This window comes from Lathyrus oleraceus, unplaced genomic scaffold, assembly GCF_024323335.1.
Source record: "Lathyrus oleraceus cultivar Zhongwan6 unplaced genomic scaffold, CAAS_Psat_ZW6_1.0 chrUn0261, whole genome shotgun sequence".
NCBI classification, from domain to species: domain Eukaryota; kingdom Viridiplantae; phylum Streptophyta; class Magnoliopsida; order Fabales; family Fabaceae; genus Lathyrus; species Lathyrus oleraceus.
In genome coordinates, this window is record NW_026112652.1 from 45,181 (window position 1) to 67,844 (window position 22,664).

At 40.1% G+C, this 22,664-nt stretch overlaps 76 non-coding genes and 7 pseudogenes across 76 annotated transcripts; all 83 read right to left on the bottom strand.

Annotated features, from left to right (window-relative positions):
• Positions 1–34: 34 nt before the first annotated feature.
• On the bottom strand, positions 35–153 carry LOC127113167 (5S ribosomal RNA). Its single transcript, XR_007799287.1, has one exon. It is a non-coding gene; the product is annotated as a 5S ribosomal RNA (ribosomal RNA).
• A 161-nt stretch (positions 154–314) lies between these two features.
• Positions 315–433, bottom strand: LOC127113168 (5S ribosomal RNA). The gene has a single exon (XR_007799288.1). It is a non-coding gene; the product is annotated as a 5S ribosomal RNA (ribosomal RNA).
• Positions 434–594: 161 nt separating this feature from the next.
• LOC127113169 (5S ribosomal RNA) lies at positions 595–713 on the bottom strand. The gene has a single exon (XR_007799289.1). It is a non-coding gene; the product is annotated as a 5S ribosomal RNA (ribosomal RNA).
• A 161-nt stretch (positions 714–874) lies between these two features.
• Positions 875–993, bottom strand: LOC127113170 (5S ribosomal RNA). The gene has a single exon (XR_007799290.1). It is a non-coding gene; the product is annotated as a 5S ribosomal RNA (ribosomal RNA).
• A 161-nt stretch (positions 994–1,154) lies between these two features.
• On the bottom strand, positions 1,155–1,273 carry LOC127113172 (5S ribosomal RNA). Its single transcript, XR_007799292.1, has one exon. It is a non-coding gene; the product is annotated as a 5S ribosomal RNA (ribosomal RNA).
• A 161-nt stretch (positions 1,274–1,434) lies between these two features.
• On the bottom strand, positions 1,435–1,553 carry LOC127113173 (5S ribosomal RNA). The gene has a single exon (XR_007799293.1). It is a non-coding gene; the product is annotated as a 5S ribosomal RNA (ribosomal RNA).
• Positions 1,554–1,714: 161 nt separating this feature from the next.
• Positions 1,715–1,833, bottom strand: LOC127113174 (5S ribosomal RNA). The gene has a single exon (XR_007799294.1). It is a non-coding gene; the product is annotated as a 5S ribosomal RNA (ribosomal RNA).
• A 161-nt stretch (positions 1,834–1,994) lies between these two features.
• On the bottom strand, positions 1,995–2,113 carry LOC127113175 (5S ribosomal RNA). Its single transcript, XR_007799295.1, has one exon. It is a non-coding gene; the product is annotated as a 5S ribosomal RNA (ribosomal RNA).
• Positions 2,114–2,194: 81 nt separating this feature from the next.
• Positions 2,195–2,297, bottom strand: LOC127113310 (uncharacterized; annotated as a pseudogene).
• A 161-nt stretch (positions 2,298–2,458) lies between these two features.
• Positions 2,459–2,577, bottom strand: LOC127113176 (5S ribosomal RNA). Its single transcript, XR_007799296.1, has one exon. It is a non-coding gene; the product is annotated as a 5S ribosomal RNA (ribosomal RNA).
• Positions 2,578–2,738: 161 nt separating this feature from the next.
• On the bottom strand, positions 2,739–2,857 carry LOC127113177 (5S ribosomal RNA). The gene has a single exon (XR_007799297.1). It is a non-coding gene; the product is annotated as a 5S ribosomal RNA (ribosomal RNA).
• Positions 2,858–3,018: 161 nt separating this feature from the next.
• LOC127113178 (5S ribosomal RNA) lies at positions 3,019–3,137 on the bottom strand. Its single transcript, XR_007799298.1, has one exon. It is a non-coding gene; the product is annotated as a 5S ribosomal RNA (ribosomal RNA).
• Positions 3,138–3,298: 161 nt separating this feature from the next.
• On the bottom strand, positions 3,299–3,417 carry LOC127113179 (5S ribosomal RNA). Its single transcript, XR_007799299.1, has one exon. It is a non-coding gene; the product is annotated as a 5S ribosomal RNA (ribosomal RNA).
• A 161-nt stretch (positions 3,418–3,578) lies between these two features.
• On the bottom strand, positions 3,579–3,697 carry LOC127113180 (5S ribosomal RNA). The gene has a single exon (XR_007799300.1). It is a non-coding gene; the product is annotated as a 5S ribosomal RNA (ribosomal RNA).
• A 161-nt stretch (positions 3,698–3,858) lies between these two features.
• Positions 3,859–3,977, bottom strand: LOC127113181 (5S ribosomal RNA). Its single transcript, XR_007799301.1, has one exon. It is a non-coding gene; the product is annotated as a 5S ribosomal RNA (ribosomal RNA).
• A 161-nt stretch (positions 3,978–4,138) lies between these two features.
• On the bottom strand, positions 4,139–4,257 carry LOC127113183 (5S ribosomal RNA). Its single transcript, XR_007799303.1, has one exon. It is a non-coding gene; the product is annotated as a 5S ribosomal RNA (ribosomal RNA).
• A 161-nt stretch (positions 4,258–4,418) lies between these two features.
• On the bottom strand, positions 4,419–4,537 carry LOC127113184 (5S ribosomal RNA). Its single transcript, XR_007799304.1, has one exon. It is a non-coding gene; the product is annotated as a 5S ribosomal RNA (ribosomal RNA).
• A 161-nt stretch (positions 4,538–4,698) lies between these two features.
• On the bottom strand, positions 4,699–4,817 carry LOC127113185 (5S ribosomal RNA). The gene has a single exon (XR_007799305.1). It is a non-coding gene; the product is annotated as a 5S ribosomal RNA (ribosomal RNA).
• Positions 4,818–4,978: 161 nt separating this feature from the next.
• On the bottom strand, positions 4,979–5,097 carry LOC127113186 (5S ribosomal RNA). Its single transcript, XR_007799306.1, has one exon. It is a non-coding gene; the product is annotated as a 5S ribosomal RNA (ribosomal RNA).
• Positions 5,098–5,258: 161 nt separating this feature from the next.
• Positions 5,259–5,377, bottom strand: LOC127113187 (5S ribosomal RNA). Its single transcript, XR_007799307.1, has one exon. It is a non-coding gene; the product is annotated as a 5S ribosomal RNA (ribosomal RNA).
• A 161-nt stretch (positions 5,378–5,538) lies between these two features.
• LOC127113188 (5S ribosomal RNA) lies at positions 5,539–5,657 on the bottom strand. The gene has a single exon (XR_007799308.1). It is a non-coding gene; the product is annotated as a 5S ribosomal RNA (ribosomal RNA).
• Positions 5,658–5,818: 161 nt separating this feature from the next.
• On the bottom strand, positions 5,819–5,937 carry LOC127113189 (5S ribosomal RNA). Its single transcript, XR_007799309.1, has one exon. It is a non-coding gene; the product is annotated as a 5S ribosomal RNA (ribosomal RNA).
• Positions 5,938–6,098: 161 nt separating this feature from the next.
• LOC127113190 (5S ribosomal RNA) lies at positions 6,099–6,217 on the bottom strand. Its single transcript, XR_007799310.1, has one exon. It is a non-coding gene; the product is annotated as a 5S ribosomal RNA (ribosomal RNA).
• A 161-nt stretch (positions 6,218–6,378) lies between these two features.
• LOC127113191 (5S ribosomal RNA) lies at positions 6,379–6,497 on the bottom strand. The gene has a single exon (XR_007799311.1). It is a non-coding gene; the product is annotated as a 5S ribosomal RNA (ribosomal RNA).
• Positions 6,498–6,658: 161 nt separating this feature from the next.
• Positions 6,659–6,777, bottom strand: LOC127113192 (5S ribosomal RNA). The gene has a single exon (XR_007799312.1). It is a non-coding gene; the product is annotated as a 5S ribosomal RNA (ribosomal RNA).
• Positions 6,778–6,938: 161 nt separating this feature from the next.
• LOC127113194 (5S ribosomal RNA) lies at positions 6,939–7,057 on the bottom strand. Its single transcript, XR_007799314.1, has one exon. It is a non-coding gene; the product is annotated as a 5S ribosomal RNA (ribosomal RNA).
• A 161-nt stretch (positions 7,058–7,218) lies between these two features.
• LOC127113195 (5S ribosomal RNA) lies at positions 7,219–7,337 on the bottom strand. Its single transcript, XR_007799315.1, has one exon. It is a non-coding gene; the product is annotated as a 5S ribosomal RNA (ribosomal RNA).
• A 161-nt stretch (positions 7,338–7,498) lies between these two features.
• LOC127113196 (5S ribosomal RNA) lies at positions 7,499–7,617 on the bottom strand. The gene has a single exon (XR_007799316.1). It is a non-coding gene; the product is annotated as a 5S ribosomal RNA (ribosomal RNA).
• A 161-nt stretch (positions 7,618–7,778) lies between these two features.
• LOC127113197 (5S ribosomal RNA) lies at positions 7,779–7,897 on the bottom strand. Its single transcript, XR_007799317.1, has one exon. It is a non-coding gene; the product is annotated as a 5S ribosomal RNA (ribosomal RNA).
• Positions 7,898–7,949: 52 nt separating this feature from the next.
• Positions 7,950–8,069, bottom strand: LOC127113307 (uncharacterized; annotated as a pseudogene).
• Positions 8,070–8,230: 161 nt separating this feature from the next.
• LOC127113198 (5S ribosomal RNA) lies at positions 8,231–8,349 on the bottom strand. Its single transcript, XR_007799318.1, has one exon. It is a non-coding gene; the product is annotated as a 5S ribosomal RNA (ribosomal RNA).
• Positions 8,350–8,510: 161 nt separating this feature from the next.
• On the bottom strand, positions 8,511–8,629 carry LOC127113199 (5S ribosomal RNA). The gene has a single exon (XR_007799319.1). It is a non-coding gene; the product is annotated as a 5S ribosomal RNA (ribosomal RNA).
• Positions 8,630–8,790: 161 nt separating this feature from the next.
• On the bottom strand, positions 8,791–8,909 carry LOC127113200 (5S ribosomal RNA). Its single transcript, XR_007799320.1, has one exon. It is a non-coding gene; the product is annotated as a 5S ribosomal RNA (ribosomal RNA).
• A 161-nt stretch (positions 8,910–9,070) lies between these two features.
• LOC127113201 (5S ribosomal RNA) lies at positions 9,071–9,189 on the bottom strand. The gene has a single exon (XR_007799321.1). It is a non-coding gene; the product is annotated as a 5S ribosomal RNA (ribosomal RNA).
• Positions 9,190–9,350: 161 nt separating this feature from the next.
• Positions 9,351–9,469, bottom strand: LOC127113202 (5S ribosomal RNA). Its single transcript, XR_007799322.1, has one exon. It is a non-coding gene; the product is annotated as a 5S ribosomal RNA (ribosomal RNA).
• A 161-nt stretch (positions 9,470–9,630) lies between these two features.
• LOC127113203 (5S ribosomal RNA) lies at positions 9,631–9,749 on the bottom strand. Its single transcript, XR_007799323.1, has one exon. It is a non-coding gene; the product is annotated as a 5S ribosomal RNA (ribosomal RNA).
• A 161-nt stretch (positions 9,750–9,910) lies between these two features.
• LOC127113205 (5S ribosomal RNA) lies at positions 9,911–10,029 on the bottom strand. Its single transcript, XR_007799325.1, has one exon. It is a non-coding gene; the product is annotated as a 5S ribosomal RNA (ribosomal RNA).
• Positions 10,030–10,190: 161 nt separating this feature from the next.
• LOC127113206 (5S ribosomal RNA) lies at positions 10,191–10,309 on the bottom strand. The gene has a single exon (XR_007799326.1). It is a non-coding gene; the product is annotated as a 5S ribosomal RNA (ribosomal RNA).
• Positions 10,310–10,470: 161 nt separating this feature from the next.
• LOC127113207 (5S ribosomal RNA) lies at positions 10,471–10,589 on the bottom strand. Its single transcript, XR_007799327.1, has one exon. It is a non-coding gene; the product is annotated as a 5S ribosomal RNA (ribosomal RNA).
• A 161-nt stretch (positions 10,590–10,750) lies between these two features.
• Positions 10,751–10,869, bottom strand: LOC127113208 (5S ribosomal RNA). Its single transcript, XR_007799328.1, has one exon. It is a non-coding gene; the product is annotated as a 5S ribosomal RNA (ribosomal RNA).
• A 161-nt stretch (positions 10,870–11,030) lies between these two features.
• Positions 11,031–11,149, bottom strand: LOC127113209 (5S ribosomal RNA). Its single transcript, XR_007799329.1, has one exon. It is a non-coding gene; the product is annotated as a 5S ribosomal RNA (ribosomal RNA).
• Positions 11,150–11,310: 161 nt separating this feature from the next.
• On the bottom strand, positions 11,311–11,429 carry LOC127113210 (5S ribosomal RNA). The gene has a single exon (XR_007799330.1). It is a non-coding gene; the product is annotated as a 5S ribosomal RNA (ribosomal RNA).
• Positions 11,430–11,590: 161 nt separating this feature from the next.
• Positions 11,591–11,709, bottom strand: LOC127113211 (5S ribosomal RNA). The gene has a single exon (XR_007799331.1). It is a non-coding gene; the product is annotated as a 5S ribosomal RNA (ribosomal RNA).
• A 161-nt stretch (positions 11,710–11,870) lies between these two features.
• LOC127113212 (5S ribosomal RNA) lies at positions 11,871–11,989 on the bottom strand. The gene has a single exon (XR_007799332.1). It is a non-coding gene; the product is annotated as a 5S ribosomal RNA (ribosomal RNA).
• Positions 11,990–12,150: 161 nt separating this feature from the next.
• On the bottom strand, positions 12,151–12,269 carry LOC127113213 (5S ribosomal RNA). Its single transcript, XR_007799333.1, has one exon. It is a non-coding gene; the product is annotated as a 5S ribosomal RNA (ribosomal RNA).
• Positions 12,270–12,430: 161 nt separating this feature from the next.
• Positions 12,431–12,549, bottom strand: LOC127113214 (5S ribosomal RNA). The gene has a single exon (XR_007799334.1). It is a non-coding gene; the product is annotated as a 5S ribosomal RNA (ribosomal RNA).
• Positions 12,550–12,710: 161 nt separating this feature from the next.
• Positions 12,711–12,829, bottom strand: LOC127113216 (5S ribosomal RNA). The gene has a single exon (XR_007799336.1). It is a non-coding gene; the product is annotated as a 5S ribosomal RNA (ribosomal RNA).
• A 49-nt stretch (positions 12,830–12,878) lies between these two features.
• On the bottom strand, positions 12,879–13,001 carry LOC127113305 (uncharacterized; annotated as a pseudogene).
• Positions 13,002–13,162: 161 nt separating this feature from the next.
• Positions 13,163–13,281, bottom strand: LOC127113217 (5S ribosomal RNA). Its single transcript, XR_007799337.1, has one exon. It is a non-coding gene; the product is annotated as a 5S ribosomal RNA (ribosomal RNA).
• A 161-nt stretch (positions 13,282–13,442) lies between these two features.
• On the bottom strand, positions 13,443–13,561 carry LOC127113218 (5S ribosomal RNA). The gene has a single exon (XR_007799338.1). It is a non-coding gene; the product is annotated as a 5S ribosomal RNA (ribosomal RNA).
• Positions 13,562–13,722: 161 nt separating this feature from the next.
• Positions 13,723–13,841, bottom strand: LOC127113219 (5S ribosomal RNA). Its single transcript, XR_007799339.1, has one exon. It is a non-coding gene; the product is annotated as a 5S ribosomal RNA (ribosomal RNA).
• Positions 13,842–14,020: 179 nt separating this feature from the next.
• LOC127113220 (5S ribosomal RNA) lies at positions 14,021–14,139 on the bottom strand. Its single transcript, XR_007799340.1, has one exon. It is a non-coding gene; the product is annotated as a 5S ribosomal RNA (ribosomal RNA).
• A 161-nt stretch (positions 14,140–14,300) lies between these two features.
• On the bottom strand, positions 14,301–14,419 carry LOC127113221 (5S ribosomal RNA). The gene has a single exon (XR_007799341.1). It is a non-coding gene; the product is annotated as a 5S ribosomal RNA (ribosomal RNA).
• Positions 14,420–14,580: 161 nt separating this feature from the next.
• On the bottom strand, positions 14,581–14,699 carry LOC127113222 (5S ribosomal RNA). Its single transcript, XR_007799342.1, has one exon. It is a non-coding gene; the product is annotated as a 5S ribosomal RNA (ribosomal RNA).
• Positions 14,700–14,860: 161 nt separating this feature from the next.
• Positions 14,861–14,979, bottom strand: LOC127113223 (5S ribosomal RNA). Its single transcript, XR_007799343.1, has one exon. It is a non-coding gene; the product is annotated as a 5S ribosomal RNA (ribosomal RNA).
• A 161-nt stretch (positions 14,980–15,140) lies between these two features.
• On the bottom strand, positions 15,141–15,259 carry LOC127113224 (5S ribosomal RNA). The gene has a single exon (XR_007799344.1). It is a non-coding gene; the product is annotated as a 5S ribosomal RNA (ribosomal RNA).
• A 161-nt stretch (positions 15,260–15,420) lies between these two features.
• On the bottom strand, positions 15,421–15,539 carry LOC127113225 (5S ribosomal RNA). The gene has a single exon (XR_007799345.1). It is a non-coding gene; the product is annotated as a 5S ribosomal RNA (ribosomal RNA).
• Positions 15,540–15,700: 161 nt separating this feature from the next.
• On the bottom strand, positions 15,701–15,819 carry LOC127113227 (5S ribosomal RNA). The gene has a single exon (XR_007799347.1). It is a non-coding gene; the product is annotated as a 5S ribosomal RNA (ribosomal RNA).
• A 161-nt stretch (positions 15,820–15,980) lies between these two features.
• Positions 15,981–16,099, bottom strand: LOC127113228 (5S ribosomal RNA). Its single transcript, XR_007799348.1, has one exon. It is a non-coding gene; the product is annotated as a 5S ribosomal RNA (ribosomal RNA).
• Positions 16,100–16,263: 164 nt separating this feature from the next.
• On the bottom strand, positions 16,264–16,382 carry LOC127113229 (5S ribosomal RNA). The gene has a single exon (XR_007799349.1). It is a non-coding gene; the product is annotated as a 5S ribosomal RNA (ribosomal RNA).
• A 161-nt stretch (positions 16,383–16,543) lies between these two features.
• Positions 16,544–16,662, bottom strand: LOC127113230 (5S ribosomal RNA). Its single transcript, XR_007799350.1, has one exon. It is a non-coding gene; the product is annotated as a 5S ribosomal RNA (ribosomal RNA).
• A 161-nt stretch (positions 16,663–16,823) lies between these two features.
• LOC127113231 (5S ribosomal RNA) lies at positions 16,824–16,942 on the bottom strand. Its single transcript, XR_007799351.1, has one exon. It is a non-coding gene; the product is annotated as a 5S ribosomal RNA (ribosomal RNA).
• Positions 16,943–17,102: 160 nt separating this feature from the next.
• Positions 17,103–17,221, bottom strand: LOC127113232 (5S ribosomal RNA). The gene has a single exon (XR_007799352.1). It is a non-coding gene; the product is annotated as a 5S ribosomal RNA (ribosomal RNA).
• Positions 17,222–17,382: 161 nt separating this feature from the next.
• LOC127113233 (5S ribosomal RNA) lies at positions 17,383–17,501 on the bottom strand. Its single transcript, XR_007799353.1, has one exon. It is a non-coding gene; the product is annotated as a 5S ribosomal RNA (ribosomal RNA).
• A 161-nt stretch (positions 17,502–17,662) lies between these two features.
• LOC127113234 (5S ribosomal RNA) lies at positions 17,663–17,781 on the bottom strand. The gene has a single exon (XR_007799354.1). It is a non-coding gene; the product is annotated as a 5S ribosomal RNA (ribosomal RNA).
• A 52-nt stretch (positions 17,782–17,833) lies between these two features.
• LOC127113308 (uncharacterized) lies at positions 17,834–17,953 on the bottom strand (annotated as a pseudogene).
• A 160-nt stretch (positions 17,954–18,113) lies between these two features.
• Positions 18,114–18,232, bottom strand: LOC127113235 (5S ribosomal RNA). The gene has a single exon (XR_007799355.1). It is a non-coding gene; the product is annotated as a 5S ribosomal RNA (ribosomal RNA).
• Positions 18,233–18,393: 161 nt separating this feature from the next.
• LOC127113236 (5S ribosomal RNA) lies at positions 18,394–18,512 on the bottom strand. Its single transcript, XR_007799356.1, has one exon. It is a non-coding gene; the product is annotated as a 5S ribosomal RNA (ribosomal RNA).
• Positions 18,513–18,673: 161 nt separating this feature from the next.
• LOC127113238 (5S ribosomal RNA) lies at positions 18,674–18,792 on the bottom strand. Its single transcript, XR_007799358.1, has one exon. It is a non-coding gene; the product is annotated as a 5S ribosomal RNA (ribosomal RNA).
• A 159-nt stretch (positions 18,793–18,951) lies between these two features.
• LOC127113239 (5S ribosomal RNA) lies at positions 18,952–19,070 on the bottom strand. The gene has a single exon (XR_007799359.1). It is a non-coding gene; the product is annotated as a 5S ribosomal RNA (ribosomal RNA).
• A 160-nt stretch (positions 19,071–19,230) lies between these two features.
• On the bottom strand, positions 19,231–19,349 carry LOC127113240 (5S ribosomal RNA). Its single transcript, XR_007799360.1, has one exon. It is a non-coding gene; the product is annotated as a 5S ribosomal RNA (ribosomal RNA).
• Positions 19,350–19,509: 160 nt separating this feature from the next.
• On the bottom strand, positions 19,510–19,628 carry LOC127113241 (5S ribosomal RNA). The gene has a single exon (XR_007799361.1). It is a non-coding gene; the product is annotated as a 5S ribosomal RNA (ribosomal RNA).
• Positions 19,629–19,675: 47 nt separating this feature from the next.
• Positions 19,676–19,801, bottom strand: LOC127113287 (uncharacterized; annotated as a pseudogene).
• A 161-nt stretch (positions 19,802–19,962) lies between these two features.
• LOC127113242 (5S ribosomal RNA) lies at positions 19,963–20,081 on the bottom strand. The gene has a single exon (XR_007799362.1). It is a non-coding gene; the product is annotated as a 5S ribosomal RNA (ribosomal RNA).
• Positions 20,082–20,242: 161 nt separating this feature from the next.
• LOC127113243 (5S ribosomal RNA) lies at positions 20,243–20,361 on the bottom strand. Its single transcript, XR_007799363.1, has one exon. It is a non-coding gene; the product is annotated as a 5S ribosomal RNA (ribosomal RNA).
• A 216-nt stretch (positions 20,362–20,577) lies between these two features.
• Positions 20,578–20,700, bottom strand: LOC127113299 (uncharacterized; annotated as a pseudogene).
• Positions 20,701–20,861: 161 nt separating this feature from the next.
• Positions 20,862–20,980, bottom strand: LOC127113244 (5S ribosomal RNA). Its single transcript, XR_007799364.1, has one exon. It is a non-coding gene; the product is annotated as a 5S ribosomal RNA (ribosomal RNA).
• A 161-nt stretch (positions 20,981–21,141) lies between these two features.
• LOC127113245 (5S ribosomal RNA) lies at positions 21,142–21,260 on the bottom strand. Its single transcript, XR_007799365.1, has one exon. It is a non-coding gene; the product is annotated as a 5S ribosomal RNA (ribosomal RNA).
• Positions 21,261–21,420: 160 nt separating this feature from the next.
• LOC127113246 (5S ribosomal RNA) lies at positions 21,421–21,539 on the bottom strand. Its single transcript, XR_007799366.1, has one exon. It is a non-coding gene; the product is annotated as a 5S ribosomal RNA (ribosomal RNA).
• Positions 21,540–21,588: 49 nt separating this feature from the next.
• On the bottom strand, positions 21,589–21,711 carry LOC127113300 (uncharacterized; annotated as a pseudogene).
• A 161-nt stretch (positions 21,712–21,872) lies between these two features.
• On the bottom strand, positions 21,873–21,991 carry LOC127113247 (5S ribosomal RNA). Its single transcript, XR_007799367.1, has one exon. It is a non-coding gene; the product is annotated as a 5S ribosomal RNA (ribosomal RNA).
• Positions 21,992–22,152: 161 nt separating this feature from the next.
• LOC127113249 (5S ribosomal RNA) lies at positions 22,153–22,271 on the bottom strand. Its single transcript, XR_007799369.1, has one exon. It is a non-coding gene; the product is annotated as a 5S ribosomal RNA (ribosomal RNA).
• A 161-nt stretch (positions 22,272–22,432) lies between these two features.
• LOC127113250 (5S ribosomal RNA) lies at positions 22,433–22,551 on the bottom strand. Its single transcript, XR_007799370.1, has one exon. It is a non-coding gene; the product is annotated as a 5S ribosomal RNA (ribosomal RNA).
• Between the last annotated feature and the right edge of the window lie 113 nt (positions 22,552–22,664).

Here is a 22,664-nt window from a genome sequence, read left to right on the forward strand (position 1 = left end):
AATAAAAAGAAGTATTTAAAAAATCGCAAAAAAAGAGGTGCAACACAAGGACTTCCCAGGAGGTCACCCATCCTAGTACTACTCTCGCCCAAGCACGCTTAACTGCGGAGTTCTGATGGGATCCGGTGCATTAGTGCTGGTATGATCGCACCTGATATCTCATGCGCTTTGATTGTATATATTTTATTTCTTTCACTTATTAACGGCAAAACAAACATAATTAACGCTGAAATGCTTGTCTTCTCCTACTTTTTCCGACTCTTTTACGCCGATTAACAGAAATAAAAAGAAGTATTTAAAAAATCGCAAAAAAAGAGGTGCAACACAAGGACTTCCCAGGAGGTCACCCATCCTAGTACTACTCTCGCCCAAGCACGCTTAACTGCGGAGTTCTGATGGGATCCGGTGCATTAGTGCTGGTATGATCGCACCTGATATCTCATGCGCTTTGATTGTATATATTTTATTTCTTTCACTTATTAACGGCAAAACAAACATAATTAACGCTGAAATGCTTGTCTTCTCCTACTTTTTCCGACTCTTTTACGCCGATTAACAGAAATAAAAAGAAGTATTTAAAAAATCGCAAAAAAAGAGGTGCAACACAAGGACTTCCCAGGAGGTCACCCATCCTAGTACTACTCTCGCCCAAGCACGCTTAACTGCGGAGTTCTGATGGGATCCGGTGCATTAGTGCTGGTATGATCGCACCTGATATCTCATGCGCTTTGATTGTATATATTTTATTTCTTTCACTTATTAACGGCAAAACAAACATAATTAACGCTGAAATGCTTGTCTTCTCCTACTTTTTCCGACTCTTTTACGCCGATTAACAGAAATAAAAAGAAGTATTTAAAAAATCGCAAAAAAAGAGGTGCAACACAAGGACTTCCCAGGAGGTCACCCATCCTAGTACTACTCTCGCCCAAGCACGCTTAACTGCGGAGTTCTGATGGGATCCGGTGCATTAGTGCTGGTATGATCGCACCTGATATCTCATGCGCTTTGATTGTATATATTTTATTTCTTTCACTTATTAACGGCAAAACAAACATAATTAACGCTGAAATGCTTGTCTTCTCCTACTTTTTCCGACTCTTTTACGCCGATTAACAGAAATAAAAAGAAGTATTTAAAAAATCGCAAAAAAAGAGGTGCAACACAAGGACTTCCCAGGAGGTCACCCATCCTAGTACTACTCTCGCCCAAGCACGCTTAACTGCGGAGTTCTGATGGGATCCGGTGCATTAGTGCTGGTATGATCGCACCTGATATCTCATGCGCTTTGATTGTATATATTTTATTTCTTTCACTTATTAACGGCAAAACAAACATAATTAACGCTGAAATGCTTGTCTTCTCCTACTTTTTCCGACTCTTTTACGCCGATTAACAGAAATAAAAAGAAGTATTTAAAAAATCGCAAAAAAAGAGGTGCAACACAAGGACTTCCCAGGAGGTCACCCATCCTAGTACTACTCTCGCCCAAGCACGCTTAACTGCGGAGTTCTGATGGGATCCGGTGCATTAGTGCTGGTATGATCGCACCTGATATCTCATGCGCTTTGATTGTATATATTTTATTTCTTTCACTTATTAACGGCAAAACAAACATAATTAACGCTGAAATGCTTGTCTTCTCCTACTTTTTCCGACTCTTTTACGCCGATTAACAGAAATAAAAAGAAGTATTTAAAAAATCGCAAAAAAAGAGGTGCAACACAAGGACTTCCCAGGAGGTCACCCATCCTAGTACTACTCTCGCCCAAGCACGCTTAACTGCGGAGTTCTGATGGGATCCGGTGCATTAGTGCTGGTATGATCGCACCTGATATCTCATGCGCTTTGATTGTATATATTTTATTTCTTTCACTTATTAACGGCAAAACAAACATAATTAACGCTGAAATGCTTGTCTTCTCCTACTTTTTCCGACTCTTTTACGCCGATTAACAGAAATAAAAAGAAGTATTTAAAAAATCGCAAAAAAAGAGGTGCAACACAAGGACTTCCCAGGAGGTCACCCATCCTAGTACTACTCTCGCCCAAGCACGCTTAACTGCGGAGTTCTGATGGGATCCGGTGCATTAGTGCTGGTATGATCGCACCTGATATCTCATGCGCTTTGATTGTATATATTTTATTTCTTTCACTTATTAACGGCAAAACAAACATAATTAACGCACAGGAAGTCGCACAACACAAGGACTTCCTCAGTACTACTCTCGCCCAAGCACGCTTAACTGCGGAGTTCTGATGGGATCCGGTGCATTAGTGCTGGTATGATCGCACCTGATATCTCATGCGCTTTGATTGTATATATTTTATTTCTTTCACTTATTAACGGCAAAACAAACATAATTAACGCTGAAATGCTTGTCTTCTCCTACTTTTTCCGACTCTTTTACGCCGATTAACAGAAATAAAAAGAAGTATTTAAAAAATCGCAAAAAAAGAGGTGCAACACAAGGACTTCCCAGGAGGTCACCCATCCTAGTACTACTCTCGCCCAAGCACGCTTAACTGCGGAGTTCTGATGGGATCCGGTGCATTAGTGCTGGTATGATCGCACCTGATATCTCATGCGCTTTGATTGTATATATTTTATTTCTTTCACTTATTAACGGCAAAACAAACATAATTAACGCTGAAATGCTTGTCTTCTCCTACTTTTTCCGACTCTTTTACGCCGATTAACAGAAATAAAAAGAAGTATTTAAAAAATCGCAAAAAAAGAGGTGCAACACAAGGACTTCCCAGGAGGTCACCCATCCTAGTACTACTCTCGCCCAAGCACGCTTAACTGCGGAGTTCTGATGGGATCCGGTGCATTAGTGCTGGTATGATCGCACCTGATATCTCATGCGCTTTGATTGTATATATTTTATTTCTTTCACTTATTAACGGCAAAACAAACATAATTAACGCTGAAATGCTTGTCTTCTCCTACTTTTTCCGACTCTTTTACGCCGATTAACAGAAATAAAAAGAAGTATTTAAAAAATCGCAAAAAAAGAGGTGCAACACAAGGACTTCCCAGGAGGTCACCCATCCTAGTACTACTCTCGCCCAAGCACGCTTAACTGCGGAGTTCTGATGGGATCCGGTGCATTAGTGCTGGTATGATCGCACCTGATATCTCATGCGCTTTGATTGTATATATTTTATTTCTTTCACTTATTAACGGCAAAACAAACATAATTAACGCTGAAATGCTTGTCTTCTCCTACTTTTTCCGACTCTTTTACGCCGATTAACAGAAATAAAAAGAAGTATTTAAAAAATCGCAAAAAAAGAGGTGCAACACAAGGACTTCCCAGGAGGTCACCCATCCTAGTACTACTCTCGCCCAAGCACGCTTAACTGCGGAGTTCTGATGGGATCCGGTGCATTAGTGCTGGTATGATCGCACCTGATATCTCATGCGCTTTGATTGTATATATTTTATTTCTTTCACTTATTAACGGCAAAACAAACATAATTAACGCTGAAATGCTTGTCTTCTCCTACTTTTTCCGACTCTTTTACGCCGATTAACAGAAATAAAAAGAAGTATTTAAAAAATCGCAAAAAAAGAGGTGCAACACAAGGACTTCCCAGGAGGTCACCCATCCTAGTACTACTCTCGCCCAAGCACGCTTAACTGCGGAGTTCTGATGGGATCCGGTGCATTAGTGCTGGTATGATCGCACCTGATATCTCATGCGCTTTGATTGTATATATTTTATTTCTTTCACTTATTAACGGCAAAACAAACATAATTAACGCTGAAATGCTTGTCTTCTCCTACTTTTTCCGACTCTTTTACGCCGATTAACAGAAATAAAAAGAAGTATTTAAAAAATCGCAAAAAAAGAGGTGCAACACAAGGACTTCCCAGGAGGTCACCCATCCTAGTACTACTCTCGCCCAAGCACGCTTAACTGCGGAGTTCTGATGGGATCCGGTGCATTAGTGCTGGTATGATCGCACCTGATATCTCATGCGCTTTGATTGTATATATTTTATTTCTTTCACTTATTAACGGCAAAACAAACATAATTAACGCTGAAATGCTTGTCTTCTCCTACTTTTTCCGACTCTTTTACGCCGATTAACAGAAATAAAAAGAAGTATTTAAAAAATCGCAAAAAAAGAGGTGCAACACAAGGACTTCCCAGGAGGTCACCCATCCTAGTACTACTCTCGCCCAAGCACGCTTAACTGCGGAGTTCTGATGGGATCCGGTGCATTAGTGCTGGTATGATCGCACCTGATATCTCATGCGCTTTGATTGTATATATTTTATTTCTTTCACTTATTAACGGCAAAACAAACATAATTAACGCTGAAATGCTTGTCTTCTCCTACTTTTTCCGACTCTTTTACGCCGATTAACAGAAATAAAAAGAAGTATTTAAAAAATCGCAAAAAAAGAGGTGCAACACAAGGACTTCCCAGGAGGTCACCCATCCTAGTACTACTCTCGCCCAAGCACGCTTAACTGCGGAGTTCTGATGGGATCCGGTGCATTAGTGCTGGTATGATCGCACCTGATATCTCATGCGCTTTGATTGTATATATTTTATTTCTTTCACTTATTAACGGCAAAACAAACATAATTAACGCTGAAATGCTTGTCTTCTCCTACTTTTTCCGACTCTTTTACGCCGATTAACAGAAATAAAAAGAAGTATTTAAAAAATCGCAAAAAAAGAGGTGCAACACAAGGACTTCCCAGGAGGTCACCCATCCTAGTACTACTCTCGCCCAAGCACGCTTAACTGCGGAGTTCTGATGGGATCCGGTGCATTAGTGCTGGTATGATCGCACCTGATATCTCATGCGCTTTGATTGTATATATTTTATTTCTTTCACTTATTAACGGCAAAACAAACATAATTAACGCTGAAATGCTTGTCTTCTCCTACTTTTTCCGACTCTTTTACGCCGATTAACAGAAATAAAAAGAAGTATTTAAAAAATCGCAAAAAAAGAGGTGCAACACAAGGACTTCCCAGGAGGTCACCCATCCTAGTACTACTCTCGCCCAAGCACGCTTAACTGCGGAGTTCTGATGGGATCCGGTGCATTAGTGCTGGTATGATCGCACCTGATATCTCATGCGCTTTGATTGTATATATTTTATTTCTTTCACTTATTAACGGCAAAACAAACATAATTAACGCTGAAATGCTTGTCTTCTCCTACTTTTTCCGACTCTTTTACGCCGATTAACAGAAATAAAAAGAAGTATTTAAAAAATCGCAAAAAAAGAGGTGCAACACAAGGACTTCCCAGGAGGTCACCCATCCTAGTACTACTCTCGCCCAAGCACGCTTAACTGCGGAGTTCTGATGGGATCCGGTGCATTAGTGCTGGTATGATCGCACCTGATATCTCATGCGCTTTGATTGTATATATTTTATTTCTTTCACTTATTAACGGCAAAACAAACATAATTAACGCTGAAATGCTTGTCTTCTCCTACTTTTTCCGACTCTTTTACGCCGATTAACAGAAATAAAAAGAAGTATTTAAAAAATCGCAAAAAAAGAGGTGCAACACAAGGACTTCCCAGGAGGTCACCCATCCTAGTACTACTCTCGCCCAAGCACGCTTAACTGCGGAGTTCTGATGGGATCCGGTGCATTAGTGCTGGTATGATCGCACCTGATATCTCATGCGCTTTGATTGTATATATTTTATTTCTTTCACTTATTAACGGCAAAACAAACATAATTAACGCTGAAATGCTTGTCTTCTCCTACTTTTTCCGACTCTTTTACGCCGATTAACAGAAATAAAAAGAAGTATTTAAAAAATCGCAAAAAAAGAGGTGCAACACAAGGACTTCCCAGGAGGTCACCCATCCTAGTACTACTCTCGCCCAAGCACGCTTAACTGCGGAGTTCTGATGGGATCCGGTGCATTAGTGCTGGTATGATCGCACCTGATATCTCATGCGCTTTGATTGTATATATTTTATTTCTTTCACTTATTAACGGCAAAACAAACATAATTAACGCTGAAATGCTTGTCTTCTCCTACTTTTTCCGACTCTTTTACGCCGATTAACAGAAATAAAAAGAAGTATTTAAAAAATCGCAAAAAAAGAGGTGCAACACAAGGACTTCCCAGGAGGTCACCCATCCTAGTACTACTCTCGCCCAAGCACGCTTAACTGCGGAGTTCTGATGGGATCCGGTGCATTAGTGCTGGTATGATCGCACCTGATATCTCATGCGCTTTGATTGTATATATTTTATTTCTTTCACTTATTAACGGCAAAACAAACATAATTAACGCTGAAATGCTTGTCTTCTCCTACTTTTTCCGACTCTTTTACGCCGATTAACAGAAATAAAAAGAAGTATTTAAAAAATCGCAAAAAAAGAGGTGCAACACAAGGACTTCCCAGGAGGTCACCCATCCTAGTACTACTCTCGCCCAAGCACGCTTAACTGCGGAGTTCTGATGGGATCCGGTGCATTAGTGCTGGTATGATCGCACCTGATATCTCATGCGCTTTGATTGTATATATTTTATTTCTTTCACTTATTAACGGCAAAACAAACATAATTAACGCTGAAATGCTTGTCTTCTCCTACTTTTTCCGACTCTTTTACGCCGATTAACAGAAATAAAAAGAAGTATTTAAAAAATCGCAAAAAAAGAGGTGCAACACAAGGACTTCCCAGGAGGTCACCCATCCTAGTACTACTCTCGCCCAAGCACGCTTAACTGCGGAGTTCTGATGGGATCCGGTGCATTAGTGCTGGTATGATCGCACCTGATATCTCATGCGCTTTGATTGTATATATTTTATTTCTTTCACTTATTAACGGCAAAACAAACATAATTAACGCTGAAATGCTTGTCTTCTCCTACTTTTTCCGACTCTTTTACGCCGATTAACAGAAATAAAAAGAAGTATTTAAAAAATCGCAAAAAAAGAGGTGCAACACAAGGACTTCCCAGGAGGTCACCCATCCTAGTACTACTCTCGCCCAAGCACGCTTAACTGCGGAGTTCTGATGGGATCCGGTGCATTAGTGCTGGTATGATCGCACCTGATATCTCATGCGCTTTGATTGTATATATTTTATTTCTTTCACTTATTAACGGCAAAACAAACATAATTAACGCTGAAATGCTTGTCTTCTCCTACTTTTTCCGACTCTTTTACGCCGATTAACAGAAATAAAAAGAAGTATTTAAAAAATCGCAAAAAAAGAGGTGCAACACAAGGACTTCCCAGGAGGTCACCCATCCTAGTACTACTCTCGCCCAAGCACGCTTAACTGCGGAGTTCTGATGGGATCCGGTGCATTAGTGCTGGTATGATCGCACCTGATATCTCATGCGCTTTGATTGTATATATTTTATTTCTTTCACTTATTAACGGCAAAACAAACATAATTAACGCTGAAATGCTTGTCTTCTCCTACTTTTTCCGACTCTTTTACGCCGATTAACAGAAATAAAAAGAAGTATTTAAAAAATCGCAAAAAAAGAGGTGCAACACAAGGACTTCCCAGGAGGTCACCCATCCTAGTACTACTCTCGCCCAAGCACGCTTAACTGCGGAGTTCTGATGGGATCCGGTGCATTAGTGCTGGTATGATCGCACCTGATATCTCATGCGCTTTGATTGTATATATTTTATTTCTTTCACTTATTAACGGCAAAACAAACATAATTAACGCTGAAATGCTTGTCTTCTCCTACTTTTTCCGACTCTTTTACGCCGATTAACAGAAATAAAAAGAAGTATTTAAAAAATCGCAAAAAAAGAGGTGCAACACAAGGACTTCCCAGGAGGTCACCCATCCTAGTACTACTCTCGCCCAAGCACGCTTAACTGCGGAGTTCTGATGGGATCCGGTGCATTAGTGCTGGTATGATCGCACCTGATATCTCATGCGCTTTGATTGTATATATTTTATTTCTTTCACTTATTAACGGCAAAACAAACATAATTAACGCCCAGGAGGTCACCCATCCTAGTACTACTCTCGCCCAAGCACGCTTAACTGCGGAGTTCTGATGGGATCCGGTGCATTAGTGCTGGTATGATCGCACCTGATATCTCATGCGCTTTGATTGTATATATTTTATTTCTTTCACTTATTAACGGCAAAACAAACATAATTAACGCTGAAATGCTTGTCTTCTCCTACTTTTTCCGACTCTTTTACGCCGATTAACAGAAATAAAAAGAAGTATTTAAAAAATCGCAAAAAAAGAGGTGCAACACAAGGACTTCCCAGGAGGTCACCCATCCTAGTACTACTCTCGCCCAAGCACGCTTAACTGCGGAGTTCTGATGGGATCCGGTGCATTAGTGCTGGTATGATCGCACCTGATATCTCATGCGCTTTGATTGTATATATTTTATTTCTTTCACTTATTAACGGCAAAACAAACATAATTAACGCTGAAATGCTTGTCTTCTCCTACTTTTTCCGACTCTTTTACGCCGATTAACAGAAATAAAAAGAAGTATTTAAAAAATCGCAAAAAAAGAGGTGCAACACAAGGACTTCCCAGGAGGTCACCCATCCTAGTACTACTCTCGCCCAAGCACGCTTAACTGCGGAGTTCTGATGGGATCCGGTGCATTAGTGCTGGTATGATCGCACCTGATATCTCATGCGCTTTGATTGTATATATTTTATTTCTTTCACTTATTAACGGCAAAACAAACATAATTAACGCTGAAATGCTTGTCTTCTCCTACTTTTTCCGACTCTTTTACGCCGATTAACAGAAATAAAAAGAAGTATTTAAAAAATCGCAAAAAAAGAGGTGCAACACAAGGACTTCCCAGGAGGTCACCCATCCTAGTACTACTCTCGCCCAAGCACGCTTAACTGCGGAGTTCTGATGGGATCCGGTGCATTAGTGCTGGTATGATCGCACCTGATATCTCATGCGCTTTGATTGTATATATTTTATTTCTTTCACTTATTAACGGCAAAACAAACATAATTAACGCTGAAATGCTTGTCTTCTCCTACTTTTTCCGACTCTTTTACGCCGATTAACAGAAATAAAAAGAAGTATTTAAAAAATCGCAAAAAAAGAGGTGCAACACAAGGACTTCCCAGGAGGTCACCCATCCTAGTACTACTCTCGCCCAAGCACGCTTAACTGCGGAGTTCTGATGGGATCCGGTGCATTAGTGCTGGTATGATCGCACCTGATATCTCATGCGCTTTGATTGTATATATTTTATTTCTTTCACTTATTAACGGCAAAACAAACATAATTAACGCTGAAATGCTTGTCTTCTCCTACTTTTTCCGACTCTTTTACGCCGATTAACAGAAATAAAAAGAAGTATTTAAAAAATCGCAAAAAAAGAGGTGCAACACAAGGACTTCCCAGGAGGTCACCCATCCTAGTACTACTCTCGCCCAAGCACGCTTAACTGCGGAGTTCTGATGGGATCCGGTGCATTAGTGCTGGTATGATCGCACCTGATATCTCATGCGCTTTGATTGTATATATTTTATTTCTTTCACTTATTAACGGCAAAACAAACATAATTAACGCTGAAATGCTTGTCTTCTCCTACTTTTTCCGACTCTTTTACGCCGATTAACAGAAATAAAAAGAAGTATTTAAAAAATCGCAAAAAAAGAGGTGCAACACAAGGACTTCCCAGGAGGTCACCCATCCTAGTACTACTCTCGCCCAAGCACGCTTAACTGCGGAGTTCTGATGGGATCCGGTGCATTAGTGCTGGTATGATCGCACCTGATATCTCATGCGCTTTGATTGTATATATTTTATTTCTTTCACTTATTAACGGCAAAACAAACATAATTAACGCTGAAATGCTTGTCTTCTCCTACTTTTTCCGACTCTTTTACGCCGATTAACAGAAATAAAAAGAAGTATTTAAAAAATCGCAAAAAAAGAGGTGCAACACAAGGACTTCCCAGGAGGTCACCCATCCTAGTACTACTCTCGCCCAAGCACGCTTAACTGCGGAGTTCTGATGGGATCCGGTGCATTAGTGCTGGTATGATCGCACCTGATATCTCATGCGCTTTGATTGTATATATTTTATTTCTTTCACTTATTAACGGCAAAACAAACATAATTAACGCTGAAATGCTTGTCTTCTCCTACTTTTTCCGACTCTTTTACGCCGATTAACAGAAATAAAAAGAAGTATTTAAAAAATCGCAAAAAAAGAGGTGCAACACAAGGACTTCCCAGGAGGTCACCCATCCTAGTACTACTCTCGCCCAAGCACGCTTAACTGCGGAGTTCTGATGGGATCCGGTGCATTAGTGCTGGTATGATCGCACCTGATATCTCATGCGCTTTGATTGTATATATTTTATTTCTTTCACTTATTAACGGCAAAACAAACATAATTAACGCTGAAATGCTTGTCTTCTCCTACTTTTTCCGACTCTTTTACGCCGATTAACAGAAATAAAAAGAAGTATTTAAAAAATCGCAAAAAAAGAGGTGCAACACAAGGACTTCCCAGGAGGTCACCCATCCTAGTACTACTCTCGCCCAAGCACGCTTAACTGCGGAGTTCTGATGGGATCCGGTGCATTAGTGCTGGTATGATCGCACCTGATATCTCATGCGCTTTGATTGTATATATTTTATTTCTTTCACTTATTAACGGCAAAACAAACATAATTAACGCTGAAATGCTTGTCTTCTCCTACTTTTTCCGACTCTTTTACGCCGATTAACAGAAATAAAAAGAAGTATTTAAAAAATCGCAAAAAAAGAGGTGCAACACAAGGACTTCCCAGGAGGTCACCCATCCTAGTACTACTCTCGCCCAAGCACGCTTAACTGCGGAGTTCTGATGGGATCCGGTGCATTAGTGCTGGTATGATCGCACCTGATATCTCATGCGCTTTGATTGTATATATTTTATTTCTTTCACTTATTAACGGCAAAACAAACATAATTAACGCTGAAATGCTTGTCTTCTCCTACTTTTTCCGACTCTTTTACGCCGATTAACAGAAATAAAAAGAAGTATTTAAAAAATCGCAAAAAAAGAGGTGCAACACAAGGACTTCCCAGGAGGTCACCCATCCTAGTACTACTCTCGCCCAAGCACGCTTAACTGCGGAGTTCTGATGGGATCCGGTGCATTAGTGCTGGTATGATCGCACCTGATATCTCATGCGCTTTGATTGTATATATTTTATTTCTTTCACTTATTAACGGCAAAACAAACATAATTAACGCTGAAATGCTTGTCTTCTCCTACTTTTTCCGACTCTTTTACGCCGATTAACAGAAATAAAAAGAAGTATTTAAAAAATCGCAAAAAAAGAGGTGCAACACAAGGACTTCCCAGGAGGTCACCCATCCTAGTACTACTCTCGCCCAAGCACGCTTAACTGCGGAGTTCTGATGGGATCCGGTGCATTAGTGCTGGTATGATCGCACCTGATATCTCATGCGCTTTGATTGTATATATTTTATTTCTTTCACTTATTAACGGCAAAACAAACATAATTAACGCTGAAATGCTTGTCTTCTCCTACTTTTTCCGACTCTTTTACGCCGATTAACAGAAATAAAAAGAAGTATTTAAAAAATCGCAAAAAAAGAGGTGCAACACAAGGACTTCCCAGGAGGTCACCCATCCTAGTACTACTCTCGCCCAAGCACGCTTAACTGCGGAGTTCTGATGGGATCCGGTGCATTAGTGCTGGTATGATCGCACCTGATATCTCATGCGCTTTGATTGTATATATTTTATTTCTTTCACTTATTAACGGCAAAACAAACATAATTAACGCTGAAATGCTTGTCTTCTCCTACTTTTTCCGACTCTTTTACGCCGATTAACAGAAATAAAAAGAAGTATTTAAAAAATCGCAAAAAAAGAGGTGCAACACAAGGACTTCCCAGGAGGTCACCCATCCTAGTACTACTCTCGCCCAAGCACGCTTAACTGCGGAGTTCTGATGGGATCCGGTGCATTAGTGCTGGTATGATCGCACCTGATATCTCATGCGCTTTGATTGTATATATTTTATTTCTTTCACTTATTAACGGCAAAACAAACATAATTAACGCTGAAATGCTTGTCTTCTCCTACTTTTTCCGACTCTTTTACGCCGATTAACAGAAATAAAAAGAAGTATTTAAAAAATCGCAAAAAAAGAGGTGCAACACAAGGACTTCCCAGGAGGTCACCCATCCTAGTACTACTCTCGCCCAAGCACGCTTAACTGCGGAGTTCTGATGGGATCCGGTGCATTAGTGCTGGTATGATCGCACCTGATATCTCATGCGCTTTGATTGTATATATTTTATTTCTTTCACTTATTAACGGCAAAACAAACATAATTAACGCTGAAATGCTTGTCTTCTCCTACTTTTTCCGACTCTTTTACGCCGATTAACAGAAATAAAAAGAAGTATTTAAAAAATCGCAAAAAAAGAGGTGCAACACAAGGACTTCCCAGGAGGTCACCCATCCTAGTACTACTCTCGCCCAAGCACGCTTAACTGCGGAGTTCTGATGGGATCCGGTGCATTAGTGCTGGTATGATCGCACCTGATATCTCATGCGCTTTGATTGTATATATTTTATTTCTTTCACTTATTAACGGCAAAACAAACATAATTAACGCTGAAATGCTTGTCTTCTCCTACTTTTTCCGACTCTTTTACGCCGATTAACAGAAATAAAAAGAAGTATTTAAAAAATCGCAAAAAAAGAGGTGCAACACAAGGACTTCCCAGGAGGTCACCCATCCTAGTACTACTCTCGCCCAAGCACGCTTAACTGCGGAGTTCTGATGGGATCCGGTGCATTAGTGCTGGTATGATCGCACCTGATATCTCATGCGCTTTGATTGTATATATTTTATTTCTTTCACTTATTAACGGCAAAACAAACATAATTAACGCCCAGGAGGTCACCCATCCTAGTACTACTCTCGCCCAAGCACGCTTAACTGCGGAGTTCTGATGGGATCCGGTGCATTAGTGCTGGTATGATCGCACCTGATATCTCATGCGCTTTGATTGTATATATTTTATTTCTTTCACTTATTAACGGCAAAACAAACATAATTAACGCTGAAATGCTTGTCTTCTCCTACTTTTTCCGACTCTTTTACGCCGATTAACAGAAATAAAAAGAAGTATTTAAAAAATCGCAAAAAAAGAGGTGCAACACAAGGACTTCCCAGGAGGTCACCCATCCTAGTACTACTCTCGCCCAAGCACGCTTAACTGCGGAGTTCTGATGGGATCCGGTGCATTAGTGCTGGTATGATCGCACCTGATATCTCATGCGCTTTGATTGTATATATTTTATTTCTTTCACTTATTAACGGCAAAACAAACATAATTAACGCTGAAATGCTTGTCTTCTCCTACTTTTTCCGACTCTTTTACGCCGATTAACAGAAATAAAAAGAAGTATTTAAAAAATCGCAAAAAAAGAGGTGCAACACAAGGACTTCCCAGGAGGTCACCCATCCTAGTACTACTCTCGCCCAAGCACGCTTAACTGCGGAGTTCTGATGGGATCCGGTGCATTAGTGCTGGTATGATCGCACCTGATATCTCATGCGCTTTGATTGTATATATTTTATTTCTTTCACTTATTAACGGCAAAACAAACATAATTAACGCTGAAATGCTTGTCTTCTCCTACTTTTTCCGACTCTTTTACGCCGATTAACAGAAATAAAAAGAAGTATTTAAAAAATCGCAAAAAAAGAGGTGCAACACAAGGACTTCCCAGGAGGTCACCCATCCTAGTACTACTCTCGCCCAAGCACGCTTAACTGCGGAGTTCTGATGGGATCCGGTGCATTAGTGCTGGTATGATCGCACCTGATATCTCATGCGCTTTGATTGTATATATTTTATTTCTTTTATATATTTTATTTCTTTCACTTATTAACGGCAAAACAAACATAATTAACGCTGAAATGCTTGTCTTCTCCTACTTTTTCCGACTCTTTTACGCCGATTAACAGAAATAAAAAGAAGTATTTAAAAAATCGCAAAAAAAGAGGTGCAACACAAGGACTTCCCAGGAGGTCACCCATCCTAGTACTACTCTCGCCCAAGCACGCTTAACTGCGGAGTTCTGATGGGATCCGGTGCATTAGTGCTGGTATGATCGCACCTGATATCTCATGCGCTTTGATTGTATATATTTTATTTCTTTCACTTATTAACGGCAAAACAAACATAATTAACGCTGAAATGCTTGTCTTCTCCTACTTTTTCCGACTCTTTTACGCCGATTAACAGAAATAAAAAGAAGTATTTAAAAAATCGCAAAAAAAGAGGTGCAACACAAGGACTTCCCAGGAGGTCACCCATCCTAGTACTACTCTCGCCCAAGCACGCTTAACTGCGGAGTTCTGATGGGATCCGGTGCATTAGTGCTGGTATGATCGCACCTGATATCTCATGCGCTTTGATTGTATATATTTTATTTCTTTCACTTATTAACGGCAAAACAAACATAATTAACGCTGAAATGCTTGTCTTCTCCTACTTTTTCCGACTCTTTTACGCCGATTAACAGAAATAAAAAGAAGTATTTAAAAAATCGCAAAAAAAGAGGTGCAACACAAGGACTTCCCAGGAGGTCACCCATCCTAGTACTACTCTCGCCCAAGCACGCTTAACTGCGGAGTTCTGATGGGATCCGGTGCATTAGTGCTGGTATGATCGCACCTGATATCTCATGCGCTTTGATTGTATATATTTTATTTCTTTCACTTATTAACGGCAAAACAAACATAATTAACGCTGAAATGCTTGTCTTCTCCTACTTTTTCCGACTCTTTTACGCCGATTAACAGAAATAAAAAGAAGTATTTAAAAAATCGCAAAAAAAGAGGTGCAACACAAGGACTTCCCAGGAGGTCACCCATCCTAGTACTACTCTCGCCCAAGCACGCTTAACTGCGGAGTTCTGATGGGATCCGGTGCATTAGTGCTGGTATGATCGCACCTGATATCTCATGCGCTTTGATTGTATATATTTTATTTCTTTCACTTATTAACGGCAAAACAAACATAATTAACGCTGAAATGCTTGTCTTCTCCTACTTTTTCCGACTCTTTTACGCCGATTAACAGAAATAAAAAGAAGTATTTAAAAAATCGCAAAAAAAGAGGTGCAACACAAGGACTTCCCAGGAGGTCACCCATCCTAGTACTACTCTCGCCCAAGCACGCTTAACTGCGGAGTTCTGATGGGATCCGGTGCATTAGTGCTGGTATGATCGCACCTGATATCTCATGCGCTTTGATTGTATATATTTTATTTCTTTCACTTATTAACGGCAAAACAAACATAATTAACGCTGAAATGCTTGTCTTCTCCTACTTTTTCCGACTCTTTTACGCCGATTAACAGAAATAAAAAGAAGTATTTAAAAAATCGCAAAAAAAGAGGTGCAACACAAGGACTTCCCAGGAGGTCACCCATCCTAGTACTACTCTCGCCCAAGCACGCTTAACTGCGGAGTTCTGATGGGATCCGGTGCATTAGTGCTGGTATGATCGCACCTGATATCTCATGCGCTTTGATTGTATATATTTTATTTCTTTCACTTATTAACGGCAAAACAAACATAATTAACGCTGAAATGCTTGTCTTCTCCTACTTTTTCCGACTCTTTTACGCCGATTAACAGAAATAAAAAGAAGTATTTAAAAAATCGCAAAAAAAGAGGTGCAACACAAGGACTTCCCAGGAGGTCACCCATCCTAGTACTACTCTCGCCCAAGCACGCTTAACTGCGGAGTTCTGATGGGATCCGGTGCATTAGTGCTGGTATGATCGCACCTGATATCTCATGCGCTTTGATTGTATATATTTTATTTCTTTCACTTATTAACGGCAAAACAAACATAATTAACGCTGAAATGCTTGTCTTCTCCTACTTTTTCCGACTCTTTTACGCCGATTAACAGAAATAAAAAGAAGTATTTAAAAAATCGCAAAAAAAGAGGTGCAACACAAGGACTTCCCAGGAGGTCACCCATCCTAGTACTACTCTCGCCCAAGCACGCTTAACTGCGGAGTTCTGATGGGATCCGGTGCATTAGTGCTGGTATGATCGCACCTGATATCTCATGCATGCGCTTTGATTGTATATATTTTTTTCTTTCACTTATTAACGGCAAAACAAACATAATTAACGCTGAAATGCTTGTCTTCTCCTACTTTTTCCGACTCTTTTACGCCGATTAACAGAAATAAAAAGAAGTATTTAAAAAATCGCAAAAAAAGAGGTGCAACACAAGGACTTCCCAGGAGGTCACCCATCCTAGTACTACTCTCGCCCAAGCACGCTTAACTGCGGAGTTCTGATGGGATCCGGTGCATTAGTGCTGGTATGATCGCACCTGATATCTCATGCGCTTTGATTGTATATATTTTATTTCTTTCACTTATTAACGGCAAAACAAACATAATTAACGCTGAAATGCTTGTCTTCTCCTACTTTTTCCGACTCTTTTACGCCGATTAACAGAAATAAAAAGAAGTATTTAAAAAATCGCAAAAAAAGAGGTGCAACACAAGGACTTCCCAGGAGGTCACCCATCCTAGTACTACTCTCGCCCAAGCACGCTTAACTGCGGAGTTCTGATGGGATCCGGTGCATTAGTGCTGGTATGATCGCACCTGATATCTCATGCGCTTTGATTGTATATATTTTATTTCTTTCACTTATTAACGGCAAAACAAACATAATTAACGCTGAAATGCTTGTCTTCTCCTACTTTTTCCGACTCTTTTACGCCGATTAACAGAAATAAAAAGAAGTATTTAAAAAATCGCAAAAAAAGAGGTGCAACACAAGGACTTCCCAGGAGGTCACCCATCCTAGTACTACTCTCGCCCAAGCACGCTTAACTGCGGAGTTCTGATGGGATCCGGTGCATTAGTGCTGGTATGATCGCACCTGATATCTCATGCGCTTTGATTGTATATATTTTATTTCTTTCACTTATTAACGGCAAAACAAACATAATTAACGCTGAAATGCTTGTCTTCTCCTACTTTTTCCGACTCTTTTACGCCGATTAACAGAAATAAAAAGAAGTATTTAAAAAATCGCAAAAAAGAGGTGCAACACAAGGACTTCCCAGGAGGTCACCCATCCTAGTACTACTCTCGCCCAAGCACGCTTAACTGCGGAGTTCTGATGGGATCCGGTGCATTAGTGCTGGTATGATCGCACCTGATATCTCATGCGCTTTGATTGTATATATTTTATTTCTTTCACTTATTAACGGCAAAACAAACATAATTAACGCTGAAATGCTTGTCTTCTCCTACTTTTTCCGACTCTTTTACGCCGATTAACAGAAATAAAAAGAAGTATTTAAAAAATCGCAAAAAAAGAGGTGCAACACAAGGACTTCCCAGGAGGTCACCCATCCTAGTACTACTCTCGCCCAAGCACGCTTAACTGCGGAGTTCTGATGGGATCCGGTGCATTAGTGCTGGTATGATCGCACCTGATATCTCATGCGCTTTGATTGTATATATTTTATTTCTTTCACTTATTAACGGCAAAACAAACATAATTAACGCTGAAATGCTTGTCTTCTCCTACTTTTTCCGACTCTTTTACGCCGATTAACAGAAATAAAAAGAAGTATTTAAAAAATCGCAAAAAAAGAGGTGCAACACAAGGACTTCCCAGGAGGTCACCCATCCTAGTACTACTCTCGCCCAAGCACGCTTAACTGCGGAGTTCTGATGGGATCCGGTGCATTAGTGCTGGTATGATCGCACCTGATATCTCATGCGCTTTGATTGTATATATTTTATTTCTTTCACTTATTAACGGCAAAACAAACATAATTAACGCCCAGGCGGTCACCCATCCTAGTACTACTCTCGCCCAAGCACGCTTAACTGCGGAGTTCTGATGGGATCCGGTGCATTAGTGCTGGTATGATCGCACCTGATATCTCATGCGCTTTGATTGTATATATTTTATTTCTTTCACTTATTAACGGCAAAACAAACATAATTAACGCTGAAATGCTTGTCTTCTCCTACTTTTTCCGACTCTTTTACGCCGATTAACAGAAATAAAAAAGTATTTTAAAAAATCGCAAAAAAAGAGGTGCAACACAAGGACTTCCCAGGAGGTCACCCATCCTAGTACTACTCTCGCCCAAGCACGCTTAACTGCGGAGTTCTGATGGGATCCGGTGCATTAGTGCTGGTATGATCGCACCTGATATCTCATGCGCTTTGATTGTATATATTTTATTTCTTTCACTTATTAACGGCAAAACAAACATAATTAACGCTGAAATGCTTGTCTTCTCCTACTTTTTCCGACTCTTTTACGCCGATTAACAGAAATAAAAAGAAGTATTTAAAAAATCGCAAAAAAAGAGGTGCAACACAAGGACTTCCCAGGAGGTCACCCATCCTAGTACTACTCTCGCCCAAGCACGCTTAACTGCGGAGTTCTGATGGGATCCGGTGCATTAGTGCTGGTATGATCGCACCTGATATCTCATGCGCTTTGATTGTATATATTTTATTTCTTTCACTTATTAACGGCAAAACAAACATAATTAACGCTGAAATGCTTGTCTTCTCCTACTTTTTCCGACTCTTTTACGCCGATTAACAGAAATAAAAAGAAGTATTTAAAAAATCGCAAAAAAAGAGGTGCAACACAAGGACTTCCCAGGAGGTCACCCATCCTAGTACTACTCTCGCCCAAGCACGCTTAACTGCGGAGTTCTGATGGGATCCGGTGCATTAGTGCTGGTATGATCGCACCTGATATCTCATGCGCTTTGATTGTATATATTTATTTCTTTCACTTATTAACGGCAAAACAAACATAATTAACGCTGAAATGCTTGTCTTCTCCTACTTTTTCCGACTCTTTTACGCCGATTAACAGAAATAAAAAGAAGTATTTAAAAATCGCAAAAAAAGAGGTGCAACACAAGGACTTCCCAGGAGGTCACCCATCCTAGTACTACTCTCGCCCAAGCACGCTTAACTGCGGAGTTCTGATGGGATCCGGTGCATTAGTGCTGGTATGATCGCACCTGATATCTCATGCGCTTTGATTGTATATATTTTATTTCTTTCACTTATTAACGGCAAAACAAACATAATTAACGCTGAAATGCTTGTCTTCTCCTACTTTTTCCGACTCTTTTACGCCGATTAACAGAAATAAAAAGAAGTATTTAAAAAATCGCAAAAAAGAGGTGCAACACAAGGACTTCCCAGGAGGTCACCCATCCTAGTACTACTCTCGCCCAAGCACGCTTAACTGCGGAGTTCTGATGGGATCCGGTGCATTAGTGCTGGTATGATCGCACCTGATATCTCATGCGCTTTGATTGTATATATTTTATTTCTTTCACTTATTAACGGCAAAACAAACATAATTAACGCTGAAATGCTTGTCTTCTCCTACTTTTTCCGACTCTTTTACGCCGATTAACAGAAATAAAAAGAAGTATTTAAAAATCGCAAAAAAAGAGGTGCAACACAAGGACTTCCCAGGAGGTCACCCATCCTAGTACTACTCTCGCCCAAGCACGCTTAACTGCGGAGTTCTGATGGGATCCGGTGCATTAGTGCTGGTATGATCGCACCTGATATCTCATGCGCTTTGATTGTATATATTTTATTTCTTTCACTTATTAACGGCAAAACAAACATAAAGGACTTCCCAGGAGGTCACCCATCCTAGTACTACTCTCGCCCAAGCACGCTTAACTGCGGAGTTCTGATGGGATCCGGTGCATTAGTGCTGGTATGATCGCACCTGATATCTCATGCGCTTTGATTGTATATATTTTATTTCTTTCACTTATTAACGGCAAAACAAACATAATTAACGCTGAAATGCTTGTCTTCTCCTACTTTTTCCGACTCTTTTACGCCGATTAACAGAAATAAAAAGAAGTATTTAAAAAATCGCAAAAAAAGAGGTGCAACACAAGGACTTCCCAGGAGGTCACCCATCCTAGTACTACTCTCGCCCAAGCACGCTTAACTGCGGAGTTCTGATGGGATCCGGTGCATTAGTGCTGGTATGATCGCACCTGATATCTCATGCGCTTTGATTGTATATATTTTATTTCTTTCACTTATTAACGGCAAAACAAACATAATTAACGCTGAAATGCTTGTCTTCTCCTACTTTTTCCGACTCTTTTACGCCGATTAACAGAAATAAAAAGAAGTATTTAAAAAATCGCAAAAAAAGAGGTGCAACACAAGGACTTCCCAGGAGGTCACCCATCCTAGTACTACTCTCGCCCAAGCACGCTTAACTGCGGAGTTCTGATGGGATCCGGTGCATTAGTGCTGGTATGATCGCACCTGATATCTCATGCGCTTTGATTGTATATATTTTATTTCTTTCACTTATTAACGGCAAAACAAACATAATTAACGCTGAAATGCTTGTCTTCTCCTACTTTTTCCGACTCTTTTACGCCGATTAACAGAAATAAAAAGAAGTATTTAAAAATCGCAAAAAAAGAGGTGCTGATATCTCATGCGCTTGATTGTATATATTTTATTTCTTTCACTTATTAACGGCAAAACAAACATAATTAACGCCCAGGAGGTCACCCATCCTAGTACTACTCTCGCCCAAGCACGCTTAACTGCGGAGTTCTGATGGGATCCGGTGCATTAGTGCTGGTATGATCGCACCTGATATCTCATGCGCTTTGATTGTATATATTTTATTTCTTTCACTTATTAACGGCAAAACAAACATAATTAACGCTGAAATGCTTGTCTTCTCCTACTTTTTCCGACTCTTTTACGCCGATTAACAGAAATAAAAAGAAGTATTTAAAAAATCGCAAAAAAAGAGGTGCAACACAAGGACTTCCCAGGAGGTCACCCATCCTAGTACTACTCTCGCCCAAGCACGCTTAACTGCGGAGTTCTGATGGGATCCGGTGCATTAGTGCTGGTATGATCGCACCTGATATCTCATGCGCTTTGATTGTATATATTTTATTTCTTTCACTTATTAACGGCAAAACAAACATAATTAACGCTGAAATGCTTGTCTTCTCCTACTTTTTCCGACTCTTTTACGCCGATTAACAGAAATAAAAAGAAGTATTTAAAAAATCGCAAAAAAAGAGGTGCAACACAAGGACTTCCCAGGAGGTCACCCATCCTAGTACTACTCTCGCCCAAGCACGCTTAACTGCGGAGTTCTGATGGGATCCGGTGCATTAGTGCTGGTATGATCGCACCTGATATCTCATGCGCTTTGATTGTATATATTTATTTCTTTCACTTATTAACGGCAAAACAAACATAATTAACGCTGAAATGCTTGTCTTCTCCTACTTTTTCCGACTCTTTTACGCCGATTAACAGAAATAAAAAGAAGTATTTAAAAAATCGCAAAAAAAGAGGTGCAACACAAGGACTTCCCAGGAGGTCACCCATCCTAGTACTACTCTCGCCCAAGCACGCTTAACTGCGGAGTTCTGATGGGATCCGGTGCATTAGTGCTGGTATGATCGCACCTGATATCTCATGCGCTTTGATTGTATATATTTTATTTCTTTCACTTATTAACGGCAAAACAAACATAATTAACGCCCAGGAGGTCACCCATCCTAGTACTACTCTCGCCCAAGCACGCTTAACTGCGGAGTTCTGATGGGATCCGGTGCATTAGTGCTGGTATGATCGCACCTGATATCTCATGCGCTTTGATTGTATATATTTTATTTCTTTCACTTATTAACGGCAAAACAAACATAATTAACGCTGAAATGCTTGTCTTCTCCTACTTTTTCCGACTCTTTTACGCCGATTAACAGAAATAAAAAGAAGTATTTAAAAAATCGCAAAAAAAGAGGTGCAACACAAGGACTTCCCAGGAGGTCACCCATCCTAGTACTACTCTCGCCCAAGCACGCTTAACTGCGGAGTTCTGATGGGATCCGGTGCATTAGTGCTGGTATGATCGCACCTGATATCTCATGCGCTTTGATTGTATATATTTTATTTCTTTCACTTATTAACGGCAAAACAAACATAATTAACGCTGAAATGCTTGTCTTCTCCTACTTTTTCCGACTCTTTTACGCCGATTAACAGAAATAAAAAGAAGTATTTAAAAAATCGCAAAAAAAGAGGTGCAACACAAGGACTTCCCAGGAGGTCACCCATCCTAGTACTACTCTCGCCCAAGCACGCTTAACTGCGGAGTTCTGATGGGATCCGGTGCATTAGTGCTGGTATGATCGCACCTGATATCTCATGCGCTTTGATTGTATATATTTTATTTCTTTCACTTATTAACGGCAAAACAAACATAATTAACGCTGAAATGCTTGTCTTCTCCTACTTTTTCCGACTCTTTTACGCCGATTAACAGAAATAAAAAGAAGTATTTAAAAAATCGCAAAAAAAGAGGTGCAACACAAGGACTTCCCAGGAGGTCACCCATCCTAGTACTACTCTCGCCCAAGCACGCTTAACTGCGGAGTTCTGATGGGATCCGGTGCATTAGTGCTGGTATGATCGCACCTGATATCTCATGCGCTTTGATTGTATATATTTTATTTCTTTCACTTATTAACGGCAAAACAAACATAATTAACGCTGAAATGCTTGTCTTCTCCTACTTTTCCGACTCTTTTAC